This window comes from Choloepus didactylus, chromosome X (genome assembly GCF_015220235.1).
Source record: "Choloepus didactylus isolate mChoDid1 chromosome X, mChoDid1.pri, whole genome shotgun sequence".
NCBI classification, from domain to species: domain Eukaryota; kingdom Metazoa; phylum Chordata; class Mammalia; order Pilosa; family Megalonychidae; genus Choloepus; species Choloepus didactylus.
The window spans coordinates 47,728,299-47,738,066 of NC_051334.1; the positions used below are offsets into that span (position 1 = coordinate 47,728,299).

General features: G+C 37.3%; 1 non-coding gene across 1 annotated transcript; it reads right to left on the minus strand.

Annotated features, from left to right (window-relative positions):
* Positions 1 to 1,035: 1,035 nt before the first annotated feature.
* On the minus strand, positions 1,036 to 1,198 carry LOC119523928. Its single transcript, XR_005214729.1, has one exon. It is a non-coding gene; the product is annotated as a U1 spliceosomal RNA (small nuclear RNA).
* Between the last annotated feature and the right edge of the window lie 8,570 nt (positions 1,199 to 9,768).

The window sequence follows — 9,768 nt, forward strand, 5'->3', positions numbered from 1 at the left end:
GATAGACCACAGGTTAGCTGACAAAATAAGTCTCAATAAATTCAAAAAGATTAAAATTATACAAAACATCTTCTCTGACCACAATGGAATGAAGCTAGAAATCAATAAGATATGGAGAACTGGAAAATCCACAAAAATATGTAAGTTAAATAACACACTCTTAATCAATGGATCAAAGAAGAAATCACAAGGAAAATCAGTAAATATCTTGAGACAAATGAAAATGAGAACACAACATATCAAAACTTAAGGAATGCAGCAAAGGCAGTGCTGAGAGGGAAATTTATTGCCCTAAATGCTTACAATAAAAAATAAGAAAGCACCCAAAGCAGAGACCTAACCACACACGTGGAGGAATTAGAAAAAGAACAGTAAACTAAACACAAAGCAAACAGGAGGAAAGAAAGAAAGATTAGAGCAGAAATAAATTAAATGGAGAATAAAAAAGCAATTGAATTTACAAAACCAAAAGTTGGTTCCTTGAAAAAAATCTATAAAATTCAACAAACTTTTAGCTAAACTGACAAAGAGAAAAAGAGAGAGAACACAAACAATTAAAGACAGAAATGAAAGGGGGGACGATCATTACTACTGACTCCACAGACATAAAAAGGTTTCATAAGAGGTTGCTATGAACAACTGTATTGCAACAAGTTATGCAAACTAGATGAAATGGACAAATTCCTAGAAACACACAAACAAGCTAACTGACTCTAGAAGAAATAGAAGATCTCAACAGACCAGAAACAAGTAAAGAGATTGAATCAAGTAATCAAAAACCTTCCAACAAAGAAGATCCCAGGATCAGACAGCTTCACTGGTGAATTTTACCAAACATTCAAACAAGAATTAAAACCAATACTGCTCAAACTCTTCCAAAAAATTGTAGAGGAGGGTACATTCCTGTGTTGGTTTAAATCTGTTATGTATCCCATAAAAAGACTATGTTCTTTTAATCCACTCTTGTGGGGGCAGACCTATTGTGGGTGGGACCTTTTTTTATTTTTTTTATTTTCTTTTTTATTTTTATTTTTTAAGGGGAGAGCGTGAACACAGTTCCCCACTACCACAAATTATGCAGTTGGTTTCCCACATTTGGGGAAATTGCAGGGGTCAGCAAATCCAGAGTACAATGGATAAGCCTCGCCCTGGGAAAACCACCTTTGTGATCATGGTGTCTCCCCTGCCAGGTAAGTATGTGGGTGGGACCTTTTGATTAGGTTGTTTCCATGGAGATGTGACCCCACCCATTCAAGGTGGGTCTTAATCAGTTTACTGGCATCCTTAAGAGATCTAAGAGCTAATACAGACCCAGTCACTTAGAGATGCAAAGAGAAAGACGTTTGGAGATACGAAGCTAGGAGATGAAATCCAGAGTTTGCCCCTGAAAAGCTAAGAAAGGACCCCTAGACATTTAGAGAGAAATGCCCTGGGAGAAACAACCAAGGATGCACAGGAGCTGAGAGAGAGAAGCTAAGACAGAAACCCAGAGACATTTTGGAGAAAACAATGGAAACAAGAAGCTAACCCTGGGAGAGGCCCAGCAGACTCCAGCCATGTACCTTCCCATGGGACAGAGAAACCCCAGATGCCATCAGTCTTTGTTCAAAGAAGGTATTGTCCTGTTGACACCTTACATGGGACATTTTCATGGCCTTAGAACTGTTAACTTGTGACTAATAAACCCCCACTGTAAAAGTCAATCCACTTATGGTATTTTGCATGCTAGCAGCTTTAGCAAACCAAAACAACTCCCTGATTCATTCTATGAGGTCAGCATTACCCTAATACCAAAGCCAGAAAAAGGTATCACTAGAAAAGAAAATTACAGACCAATTTCCCTCATGAATATAGATGCAAAAATCCTCAATAAAATACTATCAAACTAAAATTAACAGCACCTTAAAAGAATTATACACTATTAAATGGGAGTTATGGGAGGTACACCATAAGAAAATCAATTAATGTTATACTCCACACTAATAGGATGAAAAAAATAAATGATCATTTCAATTGACATGGAAAAGGCATTTAACAAAATTCAGTACCCCTTCCTAATAAAAAATATTCAGAAAACCAAGAAAAGAAGAAAACATCCTTAACATTATAAAGAGCATTTACAGAAAAACCCATAGCTAACATCATACTCAATGGTGAAATACTGACAACCCCCTCCCCAAGATTAGGAACAAGACAAGGATGCCCACTGTCACCACTGTTATTCAACATAACACTGGAAGTGTTGGCCAGAGGAATTAGGCAAGAAAATAAAATTAAAGCATCCAAATTGGAAAGGAAGAAGGAAAATTTTCCCTATTTGCAGATGACATGATTCTACACATAGAGAATCCTGAAAAATCCACAACAAAGCTACTAGAGCTAATAAACAAATTCAGCAAAGTGGCAAGATACAAGATCAACAAGCAAAAAAGCAGTGGTGATTCTATACACTAGTAACGAACAATACAAAGCATAAAAAAATTCCATTTACAACAGCAATTAAAATAATCAAGTATCTAGGAATAAATTTAACCAAGGATGTAAAGGACTTTTACATGGAAAAAATAAAATATTCCTGAAATGAATAAAAGAAGAACTAAATAAATGGAAGGACATTTCCTTTTAATGGACTGGAAGACTAAATACTGTTAGGATGTCAATTCTATCCAAAGCGATGTACAGATTCAACACAATACCAAACAAAATTCCAACAGTCTTCTTTGCAGGAATGGAAAAGCCAATCATCAAATTAATTTGGAAGGGTAGAAGGCCCTGCATTGGCAAAACTGTCTTGAAAATGAAGAATAAAGTTGAAGGACTCTCCCTTCCTGATTTCAAAACCTATTACAAAGCTGCATTAATGAAAACAGCATGGTACATGGTATAAGGACAGACTTATAGACCAATGGAATTTAATTCAGAGTTCAGAAATAAACTCTCACACTTTCCGTCAACTAATCTTTGACAAAGGTGCGAAGTCCACTCAATGGGAAAAGAACAGTCTCTTCAACATATGGTGCTGGACAGCCATATGCAAAAGAATGAGGGTGGATCCCTCCCTCACATGATACAAAAATCAACTAAAAATGGATCAAAGACCTAAATATAAGTACAAAAACCATATTAAGAAAAGGAAACATCTTCAGGACCTTATTTAGGCTTGGTTTCTTAGACTTTACACCCAAAGCACAAGCAACAAAAGAAAAAATAGATAAATGGAACTATGCCAAAATCTAAAACTTTTGTGCTTCAGAGGATTTCATCACGAAAGTAAAAAGACAGCCTACACAATGGGGGAAAATATTTGGAAACCACATATCCATTAAAGGATTAATATCCACTACATATAAAGAAATCCGTCAACTTAACAACAAAAAGAAAAACAACCCAATCAAAACATGGGCAAAAACCTCGAACAGACTTCTCTCCAAAGAAGATATACAAATGGCCAGAAAGCACATGAAAAGATGCTCAAAGTCATTAACCAACTTGCATAACCAAGGGAAATGCAAATCAAAACTACAATGAGATACCACTTCACACCCACTAGAATGGCTACTATGAAAAAAAAAAACAGAAAACAACAAGTATTAGAGAGGATGTGGAGGAATAAGATCACTCACTGTTGGTGGGAATGTAAGATAGTGCAGCCACTGTGGAAAACAATATGGTGCTTCTTTAGCAAACTAATATAGAATTACCATATGACCAGGCAATCCCGCTTCTAGGTCTATACCCAAAAGAATTGAAAGTTGGGACTCAAACATTTGCACACGAATGTTCACAGCAGCATTATTCACAACTGCCAAAAAGTGTAAGCATCCCAAGCATTCATCAATGGATGAATGGATAAACAAAATGTGGTATATATACAATGGAATATCATTCTGCCACAAAAAGGAATGAAATTCTGATGCATGCAACAACAGGATGAACCCTGAAGACATCACTGTTGAATGTAACAAGCCAGACACAAAGGGACAAACACCGTATGATCTCTTTCACATGACATAAGCAAAATAAGCATATTCAGGAAATCAGAAACTAAAATACAGGTTACCACAGGCCAAGAGGGGGAGGGTAATTAGGAGTTAATGTTTAATTGGTATGGAGATTTTGTTTGGGGTGATGGAAAACTTTTAGCAGTGGACATTAGGGATGGAGGCACAACTTTGCATCTGAAATTAACACCACTGAATTGTATATTGGAAAATGGAAAAAAGAGCACTTTTAGGTTGTATATAAGTTACCACACATAAAAAAATCACACAGAACTGTTCAACACAATGTAAACAATGTGCTAAAGTTAACAGTATAATTATAATAAAATTTTTATGACTTGTAACACAGGTACCACACTAATGCCAAATGTTAATAGGGAAAACTGTGTGTGTGAGACAGGGGTGTATACAGGGTCTCTGTACTTCCTTCATGATTTTTCTGTAAACCTATAATTGTTCTATTAAAAATTAAAAAAAATAAAAATATACTGACAATATCAAGTGCTGATCAGAATGTCGAGCAGTTGGAACCCTCATACATCGCCGGCTGGAATGAATAGCCACTCTGCCAAATAATTTGGCCATTTTCTCATACAGTTAAACATAACCCACCTTATGACGCAACCATCCCATTACTCTAAAGAAATGAAAACTTACATTCACTCAAAAACCTGTACAATTGTGTTTATAGCAGTTCTATTCATATTTACCAAAAACTGGAAGCAACCCAAACGTCCTTTAACTGGAAAATGGTTAAAGAAACTGTCTTGTATGTCCATATAATGGAATACTACTGAGCAATAAAAAGGAACTATTGATACATGCAACAACTTGGATGAATCTCAAAGGCATTATGCTGAGTGAAAAAGCCAATCCCCAAGGTCAAATACTGATGATGCCATTTATAAAACATAATCAAAAAAAAAAAAAACTATAGTGATGGAAAACAGACCATTGGTAGCCCAGATGGGGTGGCAGCATGCATCTAGACTCTTACAGACTTCACCCATTGCATCTTTTTCCTTGTTGTTCCTGCTATGTATCCTTTTTCTGTAATAAACCACAGTCATGCTTAAACTGTCTGCATTCCACAAGTCCTTCTAACAAATCTCCAAACATGGGGGTGATCATGGGATGCCCAAAACTTACCAAACATAAATGGTACTTTAAATCTGAATCCTTTGTTCAAATGCTTTCTCTGGATCTTTACTGCGCCCTCTTTGGCCTCCCCTAGGATCTCAAGGAGTATCATATCTATCATAGGTAAAAACACCTGCATCAGGTCCTCACAACAGCCCCATGTGTCACATCCAAGTTCCAAGGGGAACTCAGAGCCTGGTGTTAAAGTTATAATTAGGCTCAGCAGCAAATAACAAAGATCCTTTTCTCTCTCACTTATAAGTTGCCCAGAAGTATGCAGTCTGAGCCCGTATGACAACTCTATTCTGTCAGAGACCCCAGCTTCATCTATTTCATTGCACTGCCAGAAGTGATTTCCATTCCCAAGATTACCTCTTGATCCAAAATTGCTGCTGGAGCTCTGACCATTGCATACACATTCCATGAAGCAGACAGAAAGCATGGCTGCAAAAGAGCATCCTCCCTTCCTTCTAAGGATATGTCACACAACTCCCACACAACACTTCTCGTTCAATCTTTGGCCAGATCTTGGCCACATGACCATACCTCACTACAGAAGATGCCAGGAAATGTGCTCTTTTCAATGCACAGCAATATGTCAAGCTGAAAGTCAGGGTTCTACTAGAAGGGTAAAGGAGAGAATGGATATTGAGTGGTAACTGCAGTTTCTGCTACACCTGGTAAGTTCTACACTGAACACAAGACAGTTCGAGCATGAACACTTTTAATAACCAAGACAACTTGAGGTAAATGTGTCTTTATCTAAAACACATTATAGAGAAGAACTGATGTATATGAACCTAAACTCTACATCTCTTACACCCTAATTACAACTTTCTCACTTTCTAGCTTCTTAGCGAAAACGTAACAGATGAACCCTAGGATGTTTACTATCTTAGTAACATGAAAAACAAATTTAACAAAACACAAGACTTAACACTGTTCTTCCCCCAGAAACTGTAGTGTCTCTGAAAATATACAGAATCTTTAAAAAGAAAAAAAAACATATGGCTTATCAGCTAGACACCATTTTCTGCAAACCTGCATATTTATACCTTCCTCCATGCCTTCATTCTCCTTACTTAAACAGCTCTCTGCAATTCAGGCAGATGTTTTCATACTCAAAGGTTTCCTTACTAGAAACTCCACTGTCAGCGTGAATCTTGTGAGGCACAAGAATGTGAAGGAAGGACATTTCATGCTAAGCAGTGTTACAGCGCCTTGCTTTTTGATAGACAAAATGGAATTCATTAAACAAATATTTCTAGAGCACCTATATATGCTAGGCACTCTTCTGGGGTTGGGGAAACAGTAGCAAACAAAAGAAATATCCTGTTTTCCCAGGGCTTACATACTAATGTATTTGGAAAAGCTCTCCAGAAGATTCTGTTATGCTTGTCACAACTAGCATAGCAAGGGCAGAAAGACATGGGAGCACGCAGATCTGCACACCACCTTTGTGATCATGATCTTTAAAGACCAGAAAGGACCCAACTGAGAAGGCCTAGGGCAGCCACTTGGAACATCTCTTGACATATTTTCCCCTCTATCACTGGTAGGTGGAGCCTTCTGTCATATCAATGGACTAACACTTGCAGTATGACCTTTGGGGTGAAAATTAGTAGGCATTTTGGCACTTCTTGGGTTGAAGGCCCTTAGGCCTACTAACAGAGAAACTGAGTCCTCCATATGGGCCAGCCTCACTTGCAATTCTATACTGGAGTTTGGGGTCAAAGCCCCAGCTAATAATTTTGCCTTTTTTATATAATCTGGATATAGATTTTCCCTCAGAGACCTCAGGGAATCAAGTCATCCAGGCAGGGTTCAGGTTCTCCTCTATCCTGGCCAAATACACCCTAAACCACATAGATCTCATCCTGTAACAGATTCCCCACTTCCCAATTTTAAACATGTGACCCTGAACAAATGAGGTACTTGACCTAATGTGATCATCTGGCCAAATGGGACAAATAATATAGTCTTCATATATTTGATGTGAAGGATAAATGGCTGAAAATATGCAAAATACTCAGCACATAGCAGATGCTCAATGAATGCTTGCTATTATTTTTTATTATTATTTTATTGACATGCAACATAGTGAATGCATTTGAAGGGTGAAAACTTTAAATATTCTATAGCAGTGAATCTCAAACTTCATCATGAAAAGAAACCCTGATAATGGGCTAAAACATAAATTTCTGGGCCCTACCCCCCAGACATTCTAAGTCACTAAGTCTGGGGCAAGACCTGAACATTTACCATTTCTAACAAGCTCCCAGGTGATGCTGATGCCGCTGGTCTCAGGACCACACTTTGAGTAGCAGTGGTAAATAGGTCCAGGGGAACAATTTCATAAAATGGAGATGAATACTCTTTCCAAAGATACATAATTCAGTTTATCAACAACCACCACCAAAAACAAACCATGCAAAAATCATACTACTTTTCTTTTCTAGATTACATATAACAAAATACTCAATAATTATTCCAAAAGACTGACTAGCTACTTTCAAATGTAGTCTCTAGCTAGACTACATTTCACTGCTTCCTTTGCAGGTACATTTGGTCTTGTGACCATGCTCTGCCCACCAGAAGGGGGCAAAATGATGTACAACAGTTCCAGGTTTTGCACATACAAGCATACAGATTGAGAAGGAAGAAACAACATTGTCTTTGTTTATAGACAACTGTCCATGTAGAAAATCCCAAATAATAGGGAAAAACACTCCTGGAACTAATAAGCAATTACAGCAAGGTTGTAGGGTACAAGATTAACATATGAAAGTCAATTACTTTCCTATATACCAACAATGAACAATGGGAATTTGAAACTTAAAACACCACCATTTACATACGCACCAAGTAAATGAATTACTTAGGTAAAAATCTAACAAAATATATATAAGATCTATATGAGGGAAACTACAAAACTCTGATGAAAGAAATCAAAGAAGATCTAAATAAATGGAGAAATATTCCATGTTCATCAACAGGAAGTCAATATTATTAAGATGGCAAATCTTCCCAACTTAATCTATAGATTCTATGCAATCCCAATCAAAATTCCAGCAAGTTATGTTGTGGATCTCAACAAACTGATTCTAAACTTTATACGGAAAATCGAAAGACCAATAATGGCCAACACAATAATGTGTGACTACCTGACTTCAAGACTTACTATAAAGTTACAGTGATCAAGACAGTATAGCATTGACAAAATAACAGATAATTAGATTAAAGGAACAGATATAGAGCCCAGAAATAAACAGACCCATACAAATATAAACAACTGGTCTTTGACAAAGAAGCCAAGATAATTCAATGCAGAATAGAGAAAGGAGAGTCTTCAACAAATTGTGCTGGAACAACTGGACATCCACATGCCAAAAAAAAAAAAAAAAAATCAACACAGATCTTAAACCTCTCACAAAAATTAACACAAAATGGATCAAAGAACTAAATGTAAAACACAAAACTATACAACTTCTAGAAGATAAAAAAGGAGGAAATCTAGGTGACCTTGGGTTTAGCAATGACTTTTTAGATACAACACCAAAAGCATGATGCAGATACAACACAAAAAAGCATGATCCATGAAAGAAAAAATTCTGAGTTGGACTTCATTAAAATTAAAAACTTGTGCTCTGTGAAAGATACTGTTAAAGGAATGAAAAGACAAGCCTCAGACTGGAAGAAAATATTTGCAAAACACATACCTGATAAACAGCTTGCATCCAAAATACACAAAGAACTCTTAAAACTCAACAATAAAAAACGAACAACCCAATTTCAAAATGGACAAAAGAACTGAACAGATACCTCACCACAAAAGATATTCAGATGGTAAGCACATGAAAAGGTGTTCAACATATGTCATTAGGGAATTGCAAATTAAAACAATAAGATGCCAGTACATACACATTAGAATGGCTAAAATCCAAAACACTAACACCACCAAATGCTGGCAAGGATGTCAAGCAGCAGAACTCTTATGCCTTTCTGGTGGGAATGAAAAATGGCACAGCCAATATTGAAGACAGTCTGGCAGTTTTTTAAAAAGCTAAGCATAGGCTTGCCACACAATCCAGCAATTATGCCCTTAGGTATTTATCCAAAGGAGTTGAAAACTTATATACACACAAAAACCTGCACACAAATGTTTATAGCAGCTTTATTCATAATTGCCAAAAATTAGAAGCAACTGAGACATCCTTCGATAGATGAATGGAAAAATAAACACAGTAAATCCATACAACTGAGTATTATTCAGCAATAAAAAGAAAGGGGCTGGGAGAGGCGGGGCAAGATGGAGGACTGGTGAGCTGTATGTTTTAGTTACTCCTCCAGGAAAGTAGGTAGAAAGCCAGGAACTGCGTGGACTGGACACCACAGAGCAATCTGACTTTGGGCATACTTCATACAACACTCATGAAAATGTGGAACTGCTGAGATCAGCGAAATCTGTAAGTTTTTGCGGCCAGGGGACCCGCGCCCCTCCCTGCCAGTCTCAGTCCTGTGGGAGGAGGAGCTGTCAGCTCCGGGAAGGAGAAGGGAGAACTGCAGTGGCAGCCCTTATCGGAAACTCATTCTACTGATCCAAACTCCAACCATAGATAGACTGAGA